The 7,021-nt window shown below is 46.6% G+C and overlaps 1 non-coding gene across 1 annotated transcript; it reads left to right on the top strand.

The window, feature by feature from the left end:
• The first annotated feature begins 3,500 nt into the window (after positions 1-3,500).
• On the top strand, positions 3,501-3,600 carry LOC118153394 (small nucleolar RNA U13). The gene has a single exon (XR_004742632.1). It is a non-coding gene; the product is annotated as a small nucleolar RNA U13 (small nucleolar RNA).
• The last annotated feature ends 3,421 nt before the right edge of the window (positions 3,601-7,021 follow it).

Below are 7,021 nucleotides of genomic sequence, written 5' to 3'. Positions count from 1 at the left end.
ACTGTGGACGGGTACCAATCCATGTCCTGTTAGGAACTGGGCTGCACAGCAGAAAGTAAGTGGGTGAGCATTACCGCCTGAGCTCTACCTTCTGTCAAATCAGCAGCGGCATTTAGATTCTCATAGGAGTGCAAACGCTATTGTGAACTGTGCACGTGAGGGATCTAGGTTGCAGGCTCCTTAGGAGAATCTAATGCCTGATAATCTGAGGTGGAATGGTTTCATCCTGTAACTCTCCCCCCAACCCCCACACCCACCCCCAGGCCATGGAAAAACTGTCTTCCATGAACCTGGTGCTGGTGCAAAAAAGTTGGGGACACTGGCAGACACCATATAGCACCATGCATGATGCTAAACACTTCATGAGAATCCTCTAAGTTAATTCTCACAACAACCTTCAGGATACATGATAATCATCTCTGTTCTACAGACAAGGAGACTGAGACTTAGAGGGATGTGGGTTTAGGTGACTGGGAGGATGGCGATACAGAAGAGGAATAGAAAGCAGGCAGAAGATGACAAGCTCAGTCTGAACTCGCGGCACGTGGGGCACCTGCAGATAGGGCTATCCTGGCAGATTTTCTTCTTGGTGTGGATTTCGAGTCTGGACAGCTTTTAAGTTCAAATCACAGTTCTACCACTGACTAGCTATGTGACTTTGGGCAAATTACTTCACCTTCCTTCCTGGCCTCTTTTATTTTTTACTTACTCATTTTTTTTTAAGAGATAGGGTAGCTTGTCACCCAGGGTAGAATGCAGTGGTGCAATCATAGCTCATCACTGTAACCTCAGACTCCTGGGCTCAAGCCATCCATCCACCTCAGCCTCCCTGGAGGTTAGGACTACAGGCATGCACCACCATGCCCAGCTAATTTCATGTGTGTGTGTTGTTTTGTTTTGTTTTTTGGTCCAGGCAGATCTCAAACTCCTGGACTCAAGTAATCCTCCCACCTCAACTTCCCAATGCACTGAGATTGCAGTTTTCTCATAAATAAAATGGGCTTTTGTGAAAACTAGAAAAAGTAATATGCATACAATATGTAGCATCATAGGGGCTAGGTACTAGTAGATACATGTGGCAAGTGTGTGGTACATGGTAGATGTTTGATACGTGTTGGCAACTTCCCCTTCCCCTTCAGTCTTATCCTTCACATGGTAGAGAGTAGTCTTCCAGAATTACAGACTTAATTATGTTATTTTCCTCCTCAAAAAATGTAATAGTACCCACTGACCCCTACTATTTGGAAGGAGACCCGTTTGGAGACCTGCCCAGCCCATGCCTCTTTCTTTAAACTTCCACACACTATACCCTCTATTGAAGGGTGAGCCCAGTAGGTTGTGTTTTCACTGTATATCAGCCACACCCTGCCCCCAACCAGAACAGCTGATATTCGAGGGGTACACACCTGACCAGGGGACAGACAGTCCACTGGCCACTGGCTAATCAAATTGTCTCTGTTGAGTTGGAACCAAGAATCAAGAGACTGTGGTGACGGATGCTTGGCCTATAGGTTGGCTTGAGTCAGGGCCACAGTTGCCCAATGGGAGGTCAGAGGATGCAGTGTGCAGAGAAACCAAGGGCCACCAGAGAGTGACTGGAGGTCCAGTTGCGCTGTCCTGCACCATTTCTGTGAGATTCCTCTGAAGCATTGTGTACATCAGCTCTTTACTTGAGCAAATCTGAGGGAGTTTGGCCCAATACACTCTGGCTCCACCGTGTGGCCAGGCTCATCTTCCCCAGCACCTCCACCATCACCACTGCCCTATCTCCCCGCTTAGCTGAGTTACCCACAACTCTCCAAGCATTCTCTGCACTGCTCAGTATTTCTTCCTGCCTGGACTGCTCTTTTCCCCTCTCTCCTCTTAAAAGCTTATCCATTCTTTGAGACCCAACTCAAACGTCTACTGATGGCCTCCCTCTGAGAACTCCCAACTCCTGGCTCTGGTCTTTTGATGGCTGTGATTATTAGTGTACGTCCTTGAGTTTTGCCCCTTGCCACTAAGGTAACTGAGGATAGGAAGCTGGCACACACTAGGACCGATATATGACACTGATTTTAATCCAAGGATTGGAATCCTTGAACACAAGCTGAGTTCCTTCAATAAAAAGTATTGTGCCAATAGAAGGCATTGTTTATTAAAATGGAAATGCATTTAGAGAATACTTCAGATTAAAGGGATAAAGATCAAAGGGCACATTTTTGGCCAGGAGTTCTGAGTCTTAGAGACCCGAATAAATTGTAGACTTTTTATTTCCTGAATTGATTGGAACCATAACACTGGATTTGGTGCTGTAATATAAGACTTTCTGGAACTCTTAGCCTGGTGGGAAGGCTCTTTGCTGTAAGTGTTAGGATTGCTCTTGCCTAAAATTAAAGCACCCACGCCTATTCCTGAAACCGTCCAGCCTCCAGTATACCCAGTATACCCAGAAGGCCTGATCTAGACTTCTATGGTTGATTAGGGAACCGGCAGAGCCCTGCCTTAGCTGGAGTTACAGACACACCCTGCTTCAGACTTATCAAGAGAGGGTATATGTATATTACATCCACTCTGGTTAGAGATCCTATGGCCCACATCAAGAATAGAAAGCAGCTGCTCATGCAGACAGTGCGTGAAACATGAGCTGCTTTTTGCAAACATGTAAGAATTTGCCAGTGAGAATCTTGACTGCAGATGTGGACCTGGTGGCTCCTCCTGGGCCCTCTGCCTGGGTCCCAGCCCTGGGGATGCTGTTCTAGCTAGCTACACTTCCATCCTGGCTCAACATCTGATTTTCCCTCTGTACAAAGGGGTTGCTTTTGAGGTTCTAGGTCACAAGGTGAATCAAGCCATTGCCCCTGACTCCAGGGAGGGAAACTCCTAACAGCTGAAGCGAAGTCAGCTTTCTCACACTGACCTCTGACCCTTCTCAAGCTTTCTGAACAAACCCCAACCAGGTTAACCTAAAATCACCATTCTCAAACCTGCCTGTGCATGACCTAAGAGAATCTCTTATTAATATATTTTTTTTAAATTTTGAGACAGAGTCTTGCTCTGTCGCCCAGGCTGGAGTGCAGTGGCATGATCTTGGCTCACTGCAACCTCCACCTCCCAGGTTCAAGCGATTCTCCTGCTTCAGCCTCTCAAGTAGCTGGGATTACAGGTGCCCACCACCAAGCCTGGCTAATTTTTGTATTTTTTTTTTTTTATATGGAGTCTTGCTGTCGCCCAGGCTGGAGTGCAATGGCCTGATCTCGGCTCACTGCAACCTCTGCCTCCTGGGTTCAAGCGATCCTTCTGCCTCAGCCTCCCAAGTAGCTGAGGTTACAGGCGCCCGCCACCACACCCAGCCATTTTTTTTGCTTTTTTAGTAGACACAGGGTTTCACTATGTTGGTCAGGTTGGTCTCAAACTCCTGACATCAGATGATCCACCTGCCTCGGCCTCCCAAAGTGCTGGGATTACAGGCATGAGCCACCACATCCAGTCTAAGAGAATCTTTTAAAATGTAGTTTTTGATCCTTTAGTTCTTAAACATAATAATTGGATGTCCATGCATATGTGTGACATATGTCACCCTTGAATCTTGTTATGATGTCTGCACATTACCTTCTGATGTGAAAAAAAAAGAAGAAAAATGAAGGTTTCTCAGCCCCTCCCAGACTTACTAAATAAGGCTTTCTCAGGCAAAAGGCCATGAATTTGTCATTGAACATGTCTTAGTCCATTCAGCTGCTGTAACAAAAATACCATAGACTGGGTGGCTTAAAAACCACCGAATTTTTTTTTTGTTGTTTTTACGTTTTTTTAAAGACAGAGTCTCACTGTCGCTCAGGCTGGAGTGCAGCAGTGCAATCTTGGCTCACTGCAACCTCTGCCTCCCAGGTTCAAGCAATTTTCCTGCCTCAGCCTCCCAGCTGGGATTATAGGCATGTGCCATCACACGCAGCCAATTTGTTGTATTTTTAGTAGAGACGGGGTTTCACCACATTGGCCAGGCTGGTCTCGAATTCCTGACCTCAGATGATCCACCTACCTCAGCCTCTCAAAGTGCTGGGAGTATAGGCATGAGCAACCACACCCAGCCTGTTATTACCTTTTTAGAGATGGGGTCTCACTGTGTTGCCCGGGCTGTTCTCAAACTCCTGGCCTAAAGTGCTTCTCCTGCCTCAGCCTCACAAGTAGCTGGGATTATAGGTGTGAGCCATCATACCTAGCTAGAAATTTATTTCTTACAGTCTGGAGGCTGGGCAGTCCAAGATCAAGGCACCAGCAGGTTTGGTGTCTGGTGTGGGCCTGCTTCCTGGTTCATAGATGGTGCCTTTGTCTGTGTCCCCCCATGGTGAAAGGGAATAGGGAGCTCTCTGGGGTCCCTTTTATAGGGGCACTACTCCCATTCACAAGGGCTTCGGTCTCATGACCTAATAATCACCTCCCAAGAGCCCCACCTCCTTATACCATCATGGGCGGTGGTGGGCGTTAGGATTCCAGCTAGGAATCTGGGAGAATAAAGCATTCGGTCCTGCCCGTTTTTCCTCTCACTTTCCTCCTGCTGGAAACTTGTGGCAGCAGAGCAATTGCATCACATACTTGGGTTTCTTTTCAGTCCCTCTTGCCCAGCCCCAGTGGCCCAGCCATGGAAGGCTCCAGCCCTCAACTCTGGTCTGGGTAGCCCTGTCAACTGTCTCATAGTCTGCTGGCAAGGAGGCACACAGAAGGGGCTGGTGAGCAGACACTCCAGGGCACGGCTGCAGATCCTCCCCTCCAGGGAAGGCAGCAAGGCAGCCTCTGCATGGGGCTTTCAGCTGTTGGAGAAACCAACCAGGCAGGTCAGCTGGGCTTGGCAAGACTCAACTGCTGAGAAAGCAAGTCTCTGATACAACAGTGACTTGTGACCTGTGAGGAGTATCCTGGGAACAGCCATGAACCTGGACTGGGAATTTGGGGACCTGACTTCCATCACAGCAGGTGAGTGTGCCCAGCTCATGGCTCTTCTTCTACTTGATTTGAGGCTGCAGGGCCTGGGCCTTCACATCAGCACTTCCAGGAGGTGCCACTACCACCCTGTTGGGTTTGATGAGCCTGACCTCCAGCAGAGAGTCCCAGAAGATCACAGACTTACAGGGCACGAGGGACTGTTTTTCAGGACAAGGCCCTGGTTTTATAGATGAAACTGTTCAAAAAATATACAGAAAACTCCCACTGGTTTTATTCCTGTCCCCTACCTCATCTTTTTCAGACTGTCTCCATGTGAAACAGTGTCCAGTGCCCTCTCCCTAGGCTGGCCTCACTTCAGGATGCCCCACCTCGATTCTCATGCCCTCTTCTGATAAAGGCAACTATCTCAAGTACCTCCTCTTACCCTTCCAAGATTCAGATATACTCCCCCCAGGGGAGGGATGGGACCAGGATGGGATGACAATGCCCCGTAGAGGACATCCTAGCCATTAACAGGGACTTTCTCCAGCTGCCAAATGGCTCTAGAAGCTCATCTGGCTTTCTTTTTTTTCTTTTGAAACAGAGCCTTGCTCTGTCACCCAGGCTGGAGTGCAGGGGCACAATATTGGCTCACTGTAACCTCTGCCTCCTGAGTTCAAGCGATTCTCCCTCCTCAGCCTCCCGAGTAGCTGAAACTACAGGTACATCCACCATGCTTGGCTAATTTTTTGTATTTTTAGTAGAGACAGAGTTTCACCATGTTAGCCACGATGGTCTCAATCCCCTGACCTTGTGATCTGTCTGCCTTGGCCTCCCAAAGTGCTGGGATTACAGGTGTGAATCACCTGTCGGGCCCCTCCTTTGCCTTTCTTAAAATGGAAAACCTTCAGGCAGAATTCTCCTCCACCTCCCCCCACAGGGGAAATCCTGCAGTGTGTCTTTTGCCCAGGTAGCATCATGTTTCCAGCTCTTCTCCTGGCTGGCTGCTTCCTCCCGAGCTTGCTGCTGGGTCAGGCAAGTGAGAAGATAGGGACTGAAAATTTAGTTAACCGCAGATTCCTAGACTCTTCTGATTTGTGGTGAAACCTAAAAATCTACATTTTTCTAAATTTTTAAAATTTTTTAGAGACAGGGTCTTGCTCTGTCATCTAGGTTGGAGTGCAGTGGCTTAATCAAAGCTCACTGCAGCCTCTATCACCTGGGCTCAAGTGATCCTCCCACCTCAGCCTCCTGAGTAGCTGAGGCTACAGATGCACACAACCATGCCTGGGTAATTTTAATTTTTAAAATTTTTGGTAATGACAGGGTCTCACTATGCTGCCCAGGTTGTCAAGCAGTCCTCCCACCTTGGCCTCCCAAAGTGCTGGGATTACAGGCATGAGCCACTACATTCAGCCTATGTTTAAAAATACATAGTATTTTTCTTCTTAATGGCATAAGTAATATATGTGTACAACCTAGTCAGTGTAAAAACAATAAACACTACAGATAAAGCAAAGACCACCCCCAACTTCTCGACATCACACCTTCCCAAAGGTAATCACTTAGCAACTTGGTTTGTGTAATTATCATCTTTTTAAATACATTTACATAGATGTGCTTTTTCTTTACATAAATGAAATCTTACTGCACGTATTGTTCCACACCTTGACTTTCCACCAAACAGTAAGACTCAGAGAATTTTTCTCGCTTCTGTTTAACAAATAATACTTAGTAGCATGCTATAAGGTGGAAACGGCATCATTCATTTAACCATTCTTCTGTTGATGGATATTCAGGTTATTTCCAGATATTCAGTGTTACAAACAACATTACTTCCTTGCCCTTTTTATGGACATCTGTAAGGATTTCCCTGGGAGAAATGTCTAGAAATTGAATTGCTTCAATATTAATTTTAATACATTCTTAAATTTAGTATCTCCTGCTGACTTGTTCCATTAAACTGCTTAGTGCAAATAAGTAATCATCTTCCTATAATCTTTGTTATGAATAAGTGCCAGATGATTTTGATACCAGTGTCCAAGGACCATATTTTGAATATGTCAAATCGTGGTGTATCAGTTGACTATTGGTACAATAACACTAGGCTTACAGAAATTAT

The sequence above is a fragment of the Callithrix jacchus genome, chromosome 4 (genome assembly GCF_049354715.1).
Source record: "Callithrix jacchus isolate 240 chromosome 4, calJac240_pri, whole genome shotgun sequence".
In the NCBI taxonomy this organism is placed as follows: Eukaryota; Metazoa; Chordata; class Mammalia; order Primates; family Cebidae; genus Callithrix; species Callithrix jacchus.
Note: the sequence above shows the minus strand (reverse complement) of the source record. Positions and strands in the feature narration are given on the sequence as shown.